The 16,156-nt window shown below is 42.4% G+C and overlaps 1 non-coding gene across 1 annotated transcript; it reads right to left on the reverse strand.

Annotated features, from left to right (window-relative positions):
• Positions 1-616: 616 nt before the first annotated feature.
• LOC141124312 (U2 spliceosomal RNA) lies at positions 617-807 on the reverse strand. Its single transcript, XR_012240875.1, has one exon. It is a non-coding gene; the product is annotated as a U2 spliceosomal RNA (small nuclear RNA).
• Between the last annotated feature and the right edge of the window lie 15,349 nt (positions 808-16,156).

Raw genomic sequence — 16,156 nt, forward strand, 5'->3', positions numbered from 1 at the left:
TTTTCGGATTATGGCTTCCTAGCTGTGAATGACAGATCAGACCGCTGTGCCAGTCTGTAAGCAGCCTCTGTTCCTCCTGCCAGGCTGTATAGAAAACATCTGCTAATTTGCACAGACGTTGGGCTGCGGATAAGAAATGCCATGGTCACATGCCAGGCATTGATCAATGGACGGGTACTGGCAGATCATGCCAAAATACAACTTCTATTATTGTATAATTCACTGTTTGTTCAAAGAAGAGTTCTGTTCATTGTTGAAATGGGTTGAAAAGAAGTTTTCTGGCCTGTAATAAAAGTGGTGCTTCTCTCCCCAATTCATGGCGACACACATGGCCTTTGTTAATTGTCAGCAATGTCAGCATTGCAATCTATTTTTCAACTGAGCTGCATCCCATTCCCATGATATTGGCTGTATAGAAACCATAAAACAGTACCAGGGTGCTTCCAACGGTCAGATTTTATTCATATGGTTTAAACATTATTCCTAAAGAATTAAAAAGAAAAAACTTTTATTGTAACAGCTTAGAAAGTGTTAGCTGGAGGTAGACTTCCATTTGTTTACTTAAACACTTCAGCCCTGGAAGGTTTTACCCCCTCCATGACCAGGCCATTTTTTTTTTTTGTGCACCGGTCCTGGAGGTACTGCAATACCAGGTCGATGCGTGGAGTGGACAGAGCAAGCTCTTCTTCCATCTCCCTGTTCTAAAAATCCATTTAATATATGGTCCCCAGATAGGGGACGTATCAGATATTAAACTGATAAGAACAGATACTACACTTGATCTTAGCCAAAAGGCCGAGAAGCGATGACCAGGCCATTTTTTGCAAAACGGCACTGCGTTGCTTTAACTGACAATTGCACGGTCGTGCAACGCTGTACCCAGATATGATCAATGTCCTTTTTTCCCCACAAATAGAGCTTTCTTTTGGTGGTATTTTATCACCTTTGCGGTTTTTAATTTTTACACTATAAACAAAAAAGACCCACAATTTTGAAAAAAAAAAAAAAAACAATATTTCTTAATTTCTGCTATAAAACATACCCAATAAAAAAATGGAAAAAAAAATCGAATTTCTTCATTAATTTAGGCAAATATGTATTCTGCTACATATTTTTGGTAAAAAATCCCAATAAGCGTATATTGATTGGACAAAATGTATAGCATCTACAAACTATGGGATAGTTTGGGTCCCATAATTTGTAAGTCATGTATTATTAAATGACCATATAAGATGAACCTGTCCTCTTTCAGAATGTGAAATGTGAAAAAAATAGCATCTACTGGCAGGATCAACAAGTACACAGTTATGCCGCGTACACGGGCGGACTTTTCGACCGGACTGGTCAGACAGACTTTCCAGCGGACTTTCGACGGACTTTCTAACGAATGGACTTGCCTACACACGATCACACCAAAGTCCGACGGATTCGTACGTGATGACGTACACCGGACTAAAATAAGGAAGTTGACAGCCAGTAGCCAATAGCTGCCCTAGCATCCGTTTTTGTCCGTCGGACTAGCATACAGACGAGCGGATTTCTGGGTCCGGCGGAGTTACGACGTGAAGATTTGAAGCCTGTTCCAAATCTAAAGTCCGTCAGATTTGCCACTGGAAAAGTCCGCTGAAGGTCCGGTGAAGCCCATAGATGATCGGATTGTCTGCCGGATTTGGTCCGTCGGCATCCGTCAGACCAGTCCGGTCGAAAAGTCCAACCGTGTGTATGCCCCATTAGGCTGAAAAAAGACATACTGTATGTCCATTGCCTTCAACCAACATAAAATTATGTTTCACAGGGATTGTGGTATATGTATCTAATGCCGCGTACACACGGTCAGAATTTCCGACAAAAAAAGTCCGATGGGAGCTTTTGGTTGGATAATCCAACCGTGTGTATGCCCCATCGGACTTTTTCTGTCGGCATTTACGACGGAATTAGATAGAGAACATGTTCTAAATTTTTCTGTCGAAAATGCCGATAGAGCTTGTCCCGTTGGCAGGTCCGACTGTGTGTACGCGGCATTACAGTTACAGCCACACTTTTTCTGTTTTTTTTTTTTTTTCTTTTTTCTTTTGTAAGAAAAGGTTTAAATCAGCCCACCCCCTCCAGAGTTTTATATGGTTTGTTCCACCCCTGTAGCTGTCACTTTTTAAAACAGTATGGTCTGCACATAACTGAAAAAAAAAAAAGATGTGAACTAACAAAGAAATTCCCATATTGAATACTATTGTTAGAGGCATCAATCCCGTACAGTTATCAGAATACAATACGTTTTGCTATAGTGGTGCTTTAAAACAGATTTGTATGTTCTCTCTCCACATATGTGTAGCGCTGGTAGATTTTTATCTACTGCTGATAGGTAAATTTAGTGGGTCGCTTATTATAGGAAGTTAGATTTGCCTCTGTTCCAGCTTGGCTGACGTTGCGTGTAGTTCCACATTGTGCCGGTGGGTGTCGTTGTCACCATGGGCGGGTGTTGGAAAATTAACGTGTTGAAGCAGATGAGTGCTCCTCTGTCCCGGAGATAACTCGGTGGAGGTGGTCCTCCGAGTTGCATTTTGGGAGAGGGTATTTATGGGACAGACGCCATGTTTTAGGGTTCGTTTTCAGCCACCTGCTGGCCCTCCTGGCCGACAGGTATGCACTAGGAATTCCATCTCGTGGTCCTCCGTGCCGGAGGCCCACGTCGCTGCGGCGTGTGGCTGGGCCCAGAAGTCTGTCTGGGGCCTACCACAGCAGCAGAGGAATGGTCCTGAGCTGTCTATCCTGAGTGAAGAAGCTGGACAACCGAGAAGATCCCAGGGGAGGACCCGTCATGGAAGGATCATGCAGAGTGCTGGTCTGGAGAGGGGCCTGGTGACTGGGTTGGAGGACGCATTCCGAAGTAATCTTACAGTATAGTACTGCCGGGTTGGCTTAAAGGTTCAAGTACTGTGGAGCCACACAGCACTGTAAATGAGACATTGTCAAAAGTTACTAGTTCACTTCAGACACCGGCTAGGTCTATGGTGAGCAAGTCATTGGATTCATGTGTGTCTCCTGGTATGGGGAAAAATAGATCCTTACCGAAACTTGCACGTCTGTAGAGAATGTTGAACAAGCGTGTTGCTACGGAGTATGGTTTGGAGTTCCCATATGTACCTCAGGACATAATGCAAGTGATTGAAGTTAACCGGGAGCTTTGGTACAGTGAAGCTGTTTGGGACTATTTGTCTGTGCCTAAGCCTTTCTGAAAAACTGGTTGTTCTGTTGCTATGGATGAACGTTTCAGTGGATGTTTTATGCACTGGAATTATGGTCGGCACATTCATGCTGACAAAGTGGTCATTTGCAGACCTGGAAAAGATGACGTTATGTATTTCATCACTACAGTGGATAAACTGGGAAAAACACTGACATTGCCAGATCCCCGGTTTTATTGGTAATTATGGACAAAAGAACTTTGGGGTAGTTAGTTAGTTAGTGTCAGTGCATAGAGATCTTCGTGGTCAAGATCTGAATACTCATCTCAGTGTTTCAAATCCAAGGACTTCTTTTTGCTAGCCGGATTTCCTTCATTTAAGAAAAATTGTGTATATATAGGGATGGACTCCTAAAGATTATTCTGATATAAATAATGGGAAGAGAGTTTCATTTTTTTCAAATGAGACTTTGCTCCTGAAACAGTATAGGTCGCATGTATGTTTAATATGTTTTCTTTTTCAGGAACTATTTGATCCCCTATCAAGCTGTTAGGCTTTTCAGCTAAAATAGATAGTGAGGTTGTGTACAGTCATAGGATGGTTTTGTTTGCGGATGTGAACATAATGTTTTACAAATGTAAATCTTATAATGTCTTTCTACTGTGTTTCTTTCTTCTTTAACTAAATCCAAGTTTTAAACTCAAATACCTACTCTCAGGCTTGGGAGTTATTGTTTTGTGACAGACGTTGAGGACAACGTCAATTGTACTGGGGGGAGTATGTAGCACTGGTAGATTTTTATCTACTGCTGATAGGTAAATTTAGTGGGTCGCTTATTATAGGAAGTTAGATTTGCCTCTGTTCCAGCTTGGCTGACGTTGCGTGTAGTTCCACATTGTGCCGGTGGGTGTCGTCGTCACCATTGGCGGGTGTTGGAAAAGCAACGTGTTGAAGCGTATGAGTGCTCCTCTGTCCCGGAGATAACTCAGGGGAAGTGGTTCTCCGAGTTGCATTCTGGGAGAGGGTATTTATGGGACGGACGCCATATTTTAGGGTTTGTTTTCAGCCACCTGCTGGCCCTCCTGGCCGACAGGTATGCACTAGGAATACCACCTCGTGGTCCTCCGTGCCGGAGGCCCGCATCGCTGCGGCGTGTGGGTGGGTCCAGAAGTCTGTCTGGGGCCTACCACAGCAGCAGAGAAATGGTCCTGAGCTGCCTATCCTGAGTGAAGAAGCTGGACAACCGAGAAGATCCCAGGGGAGGACCCGTCATGGAAGGATCACGGAGCGTGCTGGTCTGGAGAGGGGCCTGGTGACTCGGTTGGAGGACGCATTCCGAAGTAATCTTACAGTATAGTACTGCCGGGTTGGCTTAAAGGTTCAAGTACTGTATCTGACATTCATCACAAACCAATACATCCTGTGGCAGAGGATCGTACGGGTTTTATTCCAAACAAGTCTGTGGCAGAGACTTTTGTTTGTGCTGCGTGCTGGCTGCTAGGCAAGTGAGAGATGTCTATTCAGGCGGGCAAAGATTAAATCCTACAAAAGGGGAGACTATTCAACTACAAGTGTTCAATTGCAAAGAATGTTCTGAAGAATACTACAGAAAGGTATTTGAGCTTCCCTGCAGCTTTCCTTCTACCTCTTTCCTGCTACTACCCTTGTTCGTTTATTAAAGCATTGGAAAACCTACTCAAGTGTTTGGTGCTTATATCGTCCAGAGGTAAACTCAACGGAACCCTAGACTCGGTGCCGGTGAAACAGAGGTATTGAGAGTGAAGGTAACAAGCCCGCTTAAACCAGCAGCTCCACCGAGAGTTATTGCGACATATGGTATATGTTGATTAGTAACCTGGGTGAATAATTGCCACGATAACAACATTTCCAAAATAAGCCATATGAATAAGGTATTATGTAAAATTACTGCTTTCCCGTGGGTTTTCTTGGGTTGTAGTTCTTGTGTTATGTCATACATTTAATTATTTATTGTGTCTATGAGTTTTTAGGGCTAACCTCCACACAACTTACCTCAGTAAAATGTCTAAAATACTCACCTTCTTAACCAATAACACAGCACAAAGCTACCTTATTTACTTTCGCTATCTCTCACCTTGACTATTGAAACTTCCTCTTCATTAGCCTACCTCTACAGAGACTATCCCCCCTTCAGTGTATCATGAATGCTCCTGCCAGACTCATCCACCTTACCAGTCACCCCTCTCTGCCAATCCCTCCACTGGCTTCTGATCGCCCAACAAATAAAATTCTAAATAATAACATACAAAGCCATCCACAACTCTGCCGCCAGTGACATTACCAACCTCATCTCAGAATATTACCCAAACTGTTCTTCTCACTCCTCCCAAGACCTTCTGCTCTCCAGCCCCCTCGCCCCTCCTTCCCATGATCACCTCCAAAACTTCTCCAGAGCCTCTCCCAGCCTCTGGAACGATCTACTTCACTCTGTCCAGCTATCTCCTACTGTATCCTCCTTTAGGTGATCACTCAGAGAAGCCTATCCCACCTCCACCTAAAAAAATCGAATTCTCCATCAACTCACCCCCGGCACAGTTAACACTTTTATGCCGCGTACACACAAGCGGACTTTTCGACCGGACTGGTCCGACGGACAATTTGACCGTGTGTGGGCTTCATCGGACCTGCAGCTGACTTTTTCGGTCGAAAATCTGACGGACTTTAGATTTGGAACATGTTTCAAATGTTTACGTCGGAACTCCGCCGATCCCAGTTCCTATCGAAAAGTCCGCTCGTCTGTATGCTAGTCCGACGGACGAAAACCGACGCTAGGTCAACTATTGGCTACTGGCTATGAACTATCTTTTTTTAGTCCGGTCGTACGTCATCATGTACAAATCCGTCGGACTTTGGTGTGATCGTGTGTAGGCAAGTCCGTTCGTTGGGAAAGTCCGTCAGAAGTCCGTCGAAAGTCTGTCGAAAAGTCAGCCGGACCAGTCCGGTCGAAAAGTCCACTCGTGTGTACGCGGCATTGGTATTAGTTGCTTTCCCTCTAGATCAGCTTTTCTCATCCAAGGTTCCTCCAAAGATTTCTAGGGGTTCCTTCAGCAATCAGCAACTTCTGCCTCTCTGATGAGTTCCCACTGACACTAGTGACCTTTTTATCTATATGTAAGGGGGGAATTCTTCTGCTGTAGATGTAGATATATTGTAATTATTAGCAGGGGTTTCCTGAGCCCAGAAAGTTATATTAAAGTATAACTAAAGGCAAAACTTTTTTTCTTTTAGTTTTGGATGGAGTGGAGAGGGATTAGAACATCTGTTGGGTTTTTTATTGCTGTCTGTTCCCCAGTTAGGGAGATTCACCCTCTCTATTTGTCCTATTTACCATTATCATTGAAAGTGAAAGTAAAAGAAAATCCCAGTTTTGAGTTGTCCCCAAAAAAAGTAATGGTGGTGAAATCTTCCAATGGGGACAATTCTGGTGACCTGGGAGTCCCCAAGGAATTCCCTTAATTTGCAGGAATTTCTTCTCACTTCCTGTTTGGCTATGGGACAGGAAATGAAGGGAAATCTCTGCAATGGGACACAGATGGCGAAACAAAAAAATCTGACAGGGGTTATAACCTTCCCTTGCTCTATCAAAAATGTAAAAAAAAAGTTTTGCCTATAGTTCTACTTTAAGGGTTCATCCGTGTTAAAAAGGGTTGAGAAAGGCTGCTCTAGATAGAGTAAGCTCTCATGAGCAGGCAATCCTAACCCTCTTATTTTGAATTGCATTGTAACTGTACTGTCTCCCTTTATTCTGTAAAGTGCTGTGCAAACTGGTGCCATTATATAGATCCATAATAATAATGATTATTTGCTTAAAGTGGTTGTAAGCCTCAGACATGAAATATGAACAAAGTATATCCCTTTATAGTGTGTACTTGTCTCAATTAAGAGCACTAAGTGTCATTTCTGTCTGCTGCTTTGTTCCTCTGCTATCAGCATGAATCACTTTTGACAAGTTTTCCTGACACCAAGAGAAAAAAAGGTGACGGGGGAGGGATCTCCAGCACATTGACAGCCTCAGCTCTGTTCCTGTGTGGAGGGGGGGTGTGTCTCTTCCCTCCAATCATCTCTCAGAACTCTCCTCACTGAGCTCTGCAGAGAGTAACGTCAGCGCTTTGCCCCCTTTTTTTCTGACAGCTCAGACAAGGTTTATAAATTCTGGACTTTCAATTTCAACTTTTTGTAGAGAAGAGAAGACTGCAGATAAAGAGGTACAATTTATGTAGGAGGATTTGTTTCATTTCCGTGTATCACCTGAGGCCAGTCACTTCACTGGGTATATGTGAGGGTTTATAACCACTTTCTCGATATTTTGATTTTATGTCCCCTTTAATCCAGAGGAATCACAAAAAAAAAGATCTCAGCGTTGTCATGGAATTGGACACTCTTTTAGCGTTTGTGAATTGTTTAGTTGAAATCTTCTCCCATCTCGGCTTTAACCTCTATGCGACTCCCAGCTTCTTCCTGAAATTGTTCAGCAGCTCAGTGTACAAGCTGTTCCCTGAAAACACCTCGGGAGCTTGTAATGAATAATCAGCAAGCAGAACAATGTACACTGCTGGGAGGAATCGCCATTAAACAGCTTCTCTCTCACGCTGTCGCCTGGTTTATACTGCAGAACTCCATCTGCTCCCATCAGGTTTTGCAGTGGTTGAATCTAATGAATACTATGAGATTTATTAAAAACAAATTCTAATGCTTGTCATACACCTAACAATAAACCATCAATCATACGTGTCTCCATTTCAAAGACTCTTTCACAACAAAGAAAAAAAAATCGAAATCTGATTATATCTTCTACCAAAAATGGTCTTTGATGAGCAATCAGGTCAGAATAAGTGTGTGGCCCATGAAATGCTAAACTGTAGCAACCTATCAGAATTCATCCCGAAATCGCTCCCTTTCAAATCGAATCCTAATTGGCTGACATGCGTAAAGGCAATGAAAGCAAGAAATGTGCTTTACATCGATGCTTCATGGTTTGTTGAAACGAACGTCTGTTATGGTGCTTCGCTGTGAAATGCAAAACGATTGGCCGGGCACTACATTGCAATTTGTGCGTTACAGTAACACACTGTAAAACACACATTTTACCTAACATTTTCACAATGCGAATGCGGCCCAAGGGATGTGATAGGTTAGGGAGAAAACTCGTCATAGGCGTGCGCACAGGGTGTGCCGGATATTCTAGGGCACACCCTAATCACCCCCATGGCGCAGATTCCTCCTGCTACCCAGGCCCCTGTGCCCCCCCCCCACAGTTCTAATGGCTTCCCTCCTCTCCCTCTGGCTGCTGCAGGGGGATGTTTCAAGATGTAGAGCGCGGGAAGGGGCCGGTAAATATGTCGTTTTCCAGCCCCTTCCTTTTCAGAATGAACATAGTGAGTGATCGGGACCAATCGTTCACTGTGTCCATTCATATCTGAAGCGGGGTGGATAAAAATCTACGTTAAAGAGGGTATATTTACCTCCTCTTAAGAGGACTGCATATTTCCGATTACGGACATATCAGACAACACAAGAACCCTATATGGACGGCTAGCTGAGTCATCATTGATCCCTCAATGGAGATCTGCACCTTCCCGCAGTCCTCACTATACAATCTGACGTGTAGAGGTACTATTCCCACAGTTCCCGGGGTAAATGTTTCTAGAAGGCCCTTGGTCCCAAACACCACGTGGTAACAGATTAATACATGGATTGCACCTGCTCCTGAGGAAGTGAATTTCATGAAACGCGTAGAGCACAATAGGATCCAATATTTCTGGTTTTATTATGTACTTAGATGTTCGTCTTTATATCAACGTGTGTCTATCATGGATCGATACCATTATGATTCTTTATAAATCAGCTCTTAAATTTCACATCCTTATAAGTGTGTTATGGCTCAACTGTATCATTGATGTATGAATATTATCTTATGAATTGCTTCAATCATGTTGTAATAAATTACCATCTGCTGATTAGGTTACCCAATAAAATAATTGTTTTTAATATGTATTTACCTTTTTGTATATGAATTTATACCATATTTATATGTAATATACCAACTGTTGGGTACACACCTCATATAAAGTCCAAAACCTTTCTTTCTGTCCTCTCTTAAATAGGGATGGAGGCACATTAGTATATGAGCCTCATTTAAAGTCCCAAATTCTTCTTTTAATGCAGGTTTTGTTTTTTGTTTTTTTACTGTTTTTTTTATTTAAATCAGATTTTTTTGATTTTTATCAAATTTGTTTTAATAAAATGCTTTTTGAGTAAACATCTATCTAAAGATAGTTTTCTGTTTAAGATACATTAATAATTTAGCTTATTCAGCATGAAATGGAGCTTAGTTATGTAACATGAGGCTGTATATTCTGCAATATTTATTTTTGGTAAACTCATTCAATGAATCCAAGCTCTGCAAGCTGAGATAACATGCACTGCATTGATGCATTCACACAATTTCACAGTAACCATGAGATAAAACAAAGTTCAGGAATATTGCTTTATCCCATTGTTTTGCAAATCTATGTACACTACAAACTGTATGATTGTTGGAAGAGTAATGCATCTGTACCAGGCTCTAAGTGTGAAGGAGAAAGGGCAAGCAGTAAAAATTAAAGTGAAACCTTCTAAGCAGTTTATAAAACTTTTGATCTTTTTGCACATAGCTTGAAGTGCTTTATTCCTCCCTTGAGGAGCAAAATGGCAGCAGGTCGTAAAAGAGACCCAGTTTTGGAATATTTAATGAAGTTCCTCTACCTATGGGTAAAGCAGGTATGTGTGCAAAATGCAAGCAATGCAACAAAGAGATGCAAGGCCTAGTGGCCCAAATGAAACAACATGAGAAGACGTGCTGTGATGAAAGGACCGTGTTTGAAGTTTTTTTTCTTAATGTGGACCCAGCTGATATATTCAGTTTAAAGAGGAACTGCAGTCCGCTCACATAACTTGTAAAAAAACAACTTTACCATTCTGAAGCTTCCCTCCAACCTTTTTGCATATTATTTTCTATATACTGTGATTCTGTACTTGCCAAATATGCTGCAGAAATCTCCCTCCACTAAGTCTGGCTGCATCCATTTTAACTGTGGGCAGCTGAAGCCACTGCCTGTTCACTTCCTGGATTTACACAGAGCCACACCTCCAGCTCTGCAGCCCTGCAGCTCTCATTGGCCCTCTTATGACTCATCCCCCCTCCCTTCCTGGCAAACTCTCACGAGAGTGAGAGAGAGAGAGAGAGAGAGCTGTGCATGATGTCATAATGACCAGACAAGAAACAAGTGGGCTGTAGAAGGTATTTGCTGGCAGAAAAAAAAAGTTTTACTATCCAAAGTTAAAACAACAAGAGCAGAAGATTTAATAGATGGAAAGATGGAAAAATGACTGAAGGTCCGCTTTAAGTTATTTTGTTTGTTTTTTCAAAGATATTTTGTTTATGCACTTCAGTTACTAAACATTGATGTTTAAGCAAATACAAGAATATGTAAAATAATGTTATTATTTTAATTAAGTAAAAGAATTTTAGTAGTTCTCCAATTATGTGTGATTAACCTATTAACCTAAAATCAGTTCTGATTTGGCTGTTTTACTAACCTCACAGCTTCTTATTGTAAATAGGAAACCTTCATTTTGTTTGCAAATATTAACCACTTGCCGCCCGCCCACCACCAAACGATGGCTGGGCGGCGCAGCTCTCGTAATGGGCGGACGTCATATGACGGCCCTCCAGAAACACAGCTCTCGCACGCCCGTGGGGGCACGCATCGCGACGATCTGTGAAGAGGTGTGTCAGTCTGATACACCGCAACACTGATCTCGGTAACGAGCCTCTGACGAAGGCTTTTTACCACGTGATCGGCCGTGTCCAACCATGGCTGATCATGATGTAAACAGGAAAAGTCATTGATCGGCTTTTCCTCACTCGCGTCTGACAGACATGAGTAGAGGAGAGCCGATCGGCTGCTCTCCCGAGGGGGGGCTGTGCTGATTTTTTATCAGCGCTGCCCCCCCTCGGATGCCCACCCAGGACCACCAGGATGCCGCCAGGACCACCAGGGATGGCCACCACACTGGACCACCAGGTATGCCACCCTAGACCACCAGGGAAATGCCAATCAGTGCCCAGGCAGCTGCCAATCAGTGAGCATCCCCAATGCCTGCCAGTGCCAGTGCTATCAGTGATGCCTAACAATGCCATCTATCAGTGCCGCATATTAGTGCCACGTATCAGTGCCACGTATCAGTGCCCAGCAGTGCCGCCTATCAGTGCCACCCATAAGTACCCATCAGTGTCGCCTATCAGTGCCCACCAGTGCCACCCATGAGTGCCCATCAGTGCCGCCTATCAATGCCCATCAGTGCTGCATTTCAGTGCCACCCATCAGTGCCGTCTACCAGTTCCCATCAGTGCCGCCTATCACTGCCCATCGTCAGTGCCCGTCAGTGCCACCTCATTGGTGCCACCTCATCGGTGCCGCCTTATCAGTGCCCGTCAGTGCCGCCTTATTAATGTCCATCAGTGAAGGAGAAAACTTATTTACGAAATTTTGTAACAGAAACAAAAGATTTTTTTTTTTTTTTTAATTTTAGGTCTTTTTTTATTTGTTTAGCAAACAATAAAAACGCAGAAGTGATCAAATACCACCAAAAGAAAGCTCTATTTGTGGGAGCAAAATGATCAAAATTCTGTTTGGGTACAGTGCTGCATGACCGTGCAATTGTCAATTAAACAGCAACAGCGCTGAAAGCTAAAAATTGGCTTGGGCAGGAAGGGGGTGTAAGTGCCCAGTATTGAAGTAGTTAAAGATTCCAACTACCAGCAAGAATTCCTTACGTTTAAAGAGCACCTGTCATTTCAGATCCATCATGGCAGCGCCTGTTAGCTGTTGTGTTACTGCCACATCACCAGCCGTCCCATTAAGGTGAATGGGACTGTCGGTGAGTCAACAGCGGGTCAGAGAAGGAGCCGCTGCGGGAAAGAGATGACAGTTGCTCTTTAAAAATTATGTTTAAGTCAAGCTTTTTTACTAGGGATTTAAATCAAATCCACCCTGAACTGAAGCATGGTAAACTGTGTTTAGTATGCTTCAGTTTGTGAATGAACAGGAAGCCACTCAGCACAGAGCATTTCCCATTCATTCACTGTCAAGTGAAGCTGAGGCTGCAGAAAAAGGGACTGGGGAATATCTATCCTGAGTCCCTTTCTCTGTGCCAAACTTGAGGCATCAGGGGTCTGTTCAGATTCCTGATGTTTCACCATTGCCTCCCAATGGGGTCTCTAAAAAAATTGTAAAAAAATAACAGGCATGTGTGTTTGAGCTTTGGGGTCCACATCCTAAAGCAATAGGCTGCGCACACCCATGAGACTCATACATAAAAGGGGATTCCAAGAATGGATAAGGCCAAGCTATCAGCTAAGCTCTTTCTACAGAAAGGATAAACAATCGCTTTTTGCAAAGTATAGTAAAAACGTTCAGAACCTCCCGAAACTCATTGATGAATAGAGTGCCAAGTTCTACACATCCAGGAATATGATGGCATAATGAAGCTGCTGCAGGAAGAAATTCTGTAATGGAGCTCCGACTGTTCTGTGATCTCAAACAAATTCATCATAAATGCATTAGACGCTTACATCTAGTAAATCCGCCTTGGTTTCATTATAAAGTGCAATCATGCGTAGCAGTCTAGATAGTGTGTTTAAGCAGTATAATAATTCTTCATTACCACAGTGCTGTCCATGTGCTGAAGTTTACAGCAATGTGCAGTATTTCCAGATGTCCAGACAGAAAATATCCCAAGTAAGAGGCAGAGAGACAGATTGATGGGCGCCCTCTAGTGCTTATTTATAAAGTGTACAGAAAAGTACTCAAACCTTATGTTGCTGGCACAGTATTGTACATAAATTGCAGGGATATGCAATTAGCAGACCTCCAGCTGTTGCAAAACTACAAGTCCCATCATACCTCTGCCTCTGGGTGTCATGCTTGTGGCTGTCAGAGTCTTGCTATGCCTTATGGGGCTTGTAGTTCTGCAACAGCTGGGAGGTCCGCTAATTGCATATCCCTGATATATTGGTTACCCTCCTTCCATGCCCTTTATAATTAAAGAGGAACCATGGGCATAATAATAATAAAAAAATAAAATAAATGAATGATGCAGTCAGCCACTGGTCATCGTTTTACCCCCTTGTCCTACTGTAATTATATTACTGGTTGATCTTGGCAATACTGTACATCCGTTATTTTTCCACTTCTTTTAACAGGGTGACAATGCTGTTTGTTCTTTAGTGAAATCATTCAGGGATGTGAAGTCAGGGGAGGCAGAGCCTCATCTGCCATGAACATAAATATATAAAAAAAAGGAAAAAAAATTATTATTGTCTTCGGGGGTCATAGCTCAGGGATCTGGGCTCAGAATCCTACCCCACCACTGGTCAAAATTTGGGGCTCCTGTCATCTATGGTTCCAGAGATACGGGGCTCCTTGCACAGCCTGTCAGAAGCTACATACAGAGCGGCCAGTTTAAATACAAGCTGGCACACTCTGTTTGAGAGGATGAGCTCACAGTGCCTCTCGCTTCTTGTCAGAGGCACTGAGCTCAATGGACAGCTTGAAGTCTTGGACCAATGGTAAAGTACCCTTAACCCCAGCTGTCCAATAAAAATGCTACAGTGGAGGCACGCCTCTCACTGCAGTGTCAAAGAAGGAGGCATGTGTCTAAAAGATAAATGCTCCCTTCCAGCCCAGCCCTCTTAACTAGAAGGTAAAACATGTGTTTATGTGTATAAGAATTACCCACAATCCCATGTTTTTCTCACGCAGTTAAGAGGGAGAATGAGAATCTGCTGTTGTTGAAAAGGTACAAGCTAAATCATATATTATTATGTTATATGTTATAAGATAATAATTTATTATTAATCTATTTTACTGTGAAATTACTGGTTGGAACTTATAACTTGAAACTTCAGTAATTTGTCCATTAAGCCACCTGCGTGAGTACAGTTTTTGAAAATATAGTAAATTACCTTAAAAATAATATATAATAATTACTTGTATATTACTTATGGTAATTAACCCCTTGCCACCCAGGCCAATTCTGACACTTCTCTCCTACATGTAAAAATCATAATTTGTTTGCTAGAAAATTACTCAGAACCCCCAAACATTAATATATATTGTTTTAGCAAACACCCTAGGGCAGTGATGGCAAACCTTGGCACCCCAGATGTTTTGAAAGTAGATTTCCCATGATGCTCAACTCCACTGCAGAGTGCATGAGCATCATGGGAAGTGTAGTTTCAAAACCTCTGGGGTGCCAAGGTTTGCCATCACTGCCCTAGAGAATAAAATGGTGGTCGTTGCAACTTTTTATGTTACACGGTATTTGTGCAGCAATTTTTAAAACGCTTTTTTTTTTTGGAAAGAAACTGTTTCATGAATAAAAAAAAAACAAAACACTAAAATTAGCCCAACATGTCATGCTTTAAAATTGCGCACACTTGTGGAATGGCGCTAAAATTCAGTACTTAAGAATCTTCATAGACAACGCTTTAAATTTTTTTACAGGTTACAGTGCCTTGCAAAAGTATTCACCCCCCTTGGCTTTTTACCTATTTTGTTACATTACAGCCTTTAGTTCAATCTTTTTTTTAATCTGAATTATTTGTGATGGATCAGAACACAATAGTCTAAGTTGGTGAAGTAAAATTGGAAAAATATATACATAAAACTATTTTTCAGAAATAAAAAACTGATAATTGGCATGTATGTGCGTATGTATTCACCCCCTTTGTTATGAAGCCCATAAAAAGCTCTGGTGCAACCAATTACCTTCAGAAGCCGCATAATTAGTGAAATGATGTCCACCTGCAATCTAAGTGTCACATGATCTGTCATTACATATGCACACCTTTTTGAAAGGCCCCAGAGGCTGCAACACCTTAGCAAGAGGCACCACTAACCAAACACTGCCATGAAGACCAAGGAACTCTCCAAACAAGTAAGGGACAATGTTGTTGAGAAGTACAAGTCAGGGTTAGGTTATAAAAAAATATCCAAATCTTTGATGATCCCTAGGAGCACCATCAAATCTATCATAACCACATGGAAAGAACATGTCACAACAGCAAACCTGCCAAGAGACGACCGCACACCAAAATTTATGGACCGGGCAAGGAGGGCATTAATCAGAGAGGCAGCACAGAGACCTAAGGTAACCCTGGAGGAGCTGCAGAGTTCCACAGCAGAGACTGGAGTATCTGTACATAGGACGTCAATAAGCCGTATGCTTCATAGAGTTGGGCTTTATGGCAGAGTGGCCAGAAGAAAGCCATTACTTTCAGCAAAAAACAAAATGGCACATTTTGAGTTTGTGAAAAGGCATGTGGGAGACTCCCAAAATGTATGGAGGAAGGTGCTCTGGTCTGATGAGACTAAAATTGAAATTTTTGGCCATCAAAGAAAATGCTATGTCTGGCGCAAACCTAACACATCACATCACAGTAGTCATGATTGTTGTAGATCTGCATTGCTGGACAATATGATTGATGCTGGATTTACATTGTGGGGCTTTTTTTTTAAAGAACTGTGTGTGTGTTTTATTTACTGTCAACTTTAAAAAAAAAATTGTGAATGAGTAGCCCTTACTTGTTCAAATAAGGGGAGCCAGCCTGGGTGCTCCCTTATTGTTAAAGGGGGCTTCCAGGTTTCTGACAAGCCCTCTACCCGCAGACTTCCACAAGCACTAAGCCAGGGTTGTGGGGAAGAGGTCCTTGTCCTCAATAAAATGGTGACAAGGTGCTTACCAGGAGGTACTTGAATAAGAGTCTGGTGTGGATTTTATGAGGGGACCTATGCTTTTTTTCTTTCTTATTTTCTGCATCAGGTTCCCCCTTAAAATCCACACCAGACCTCCTGTAAAGATAAGAATCTGGTATATATGAAGGAAAACCC

Source organism: Aquarana catesbeiana, linkage group LG01 (genome assembly GCF_042186555.1).
Source record: "Aquarana catesbeiana isolate 2022-GZ linkage group LG01, ASM4218655v1, whole genome shotgun sequence".
NCBI lineage: Eukaryota > Metazoa > Chordata > Amphibia > Anura > Ranidae > Aquarana > Aquarana catesbeiana.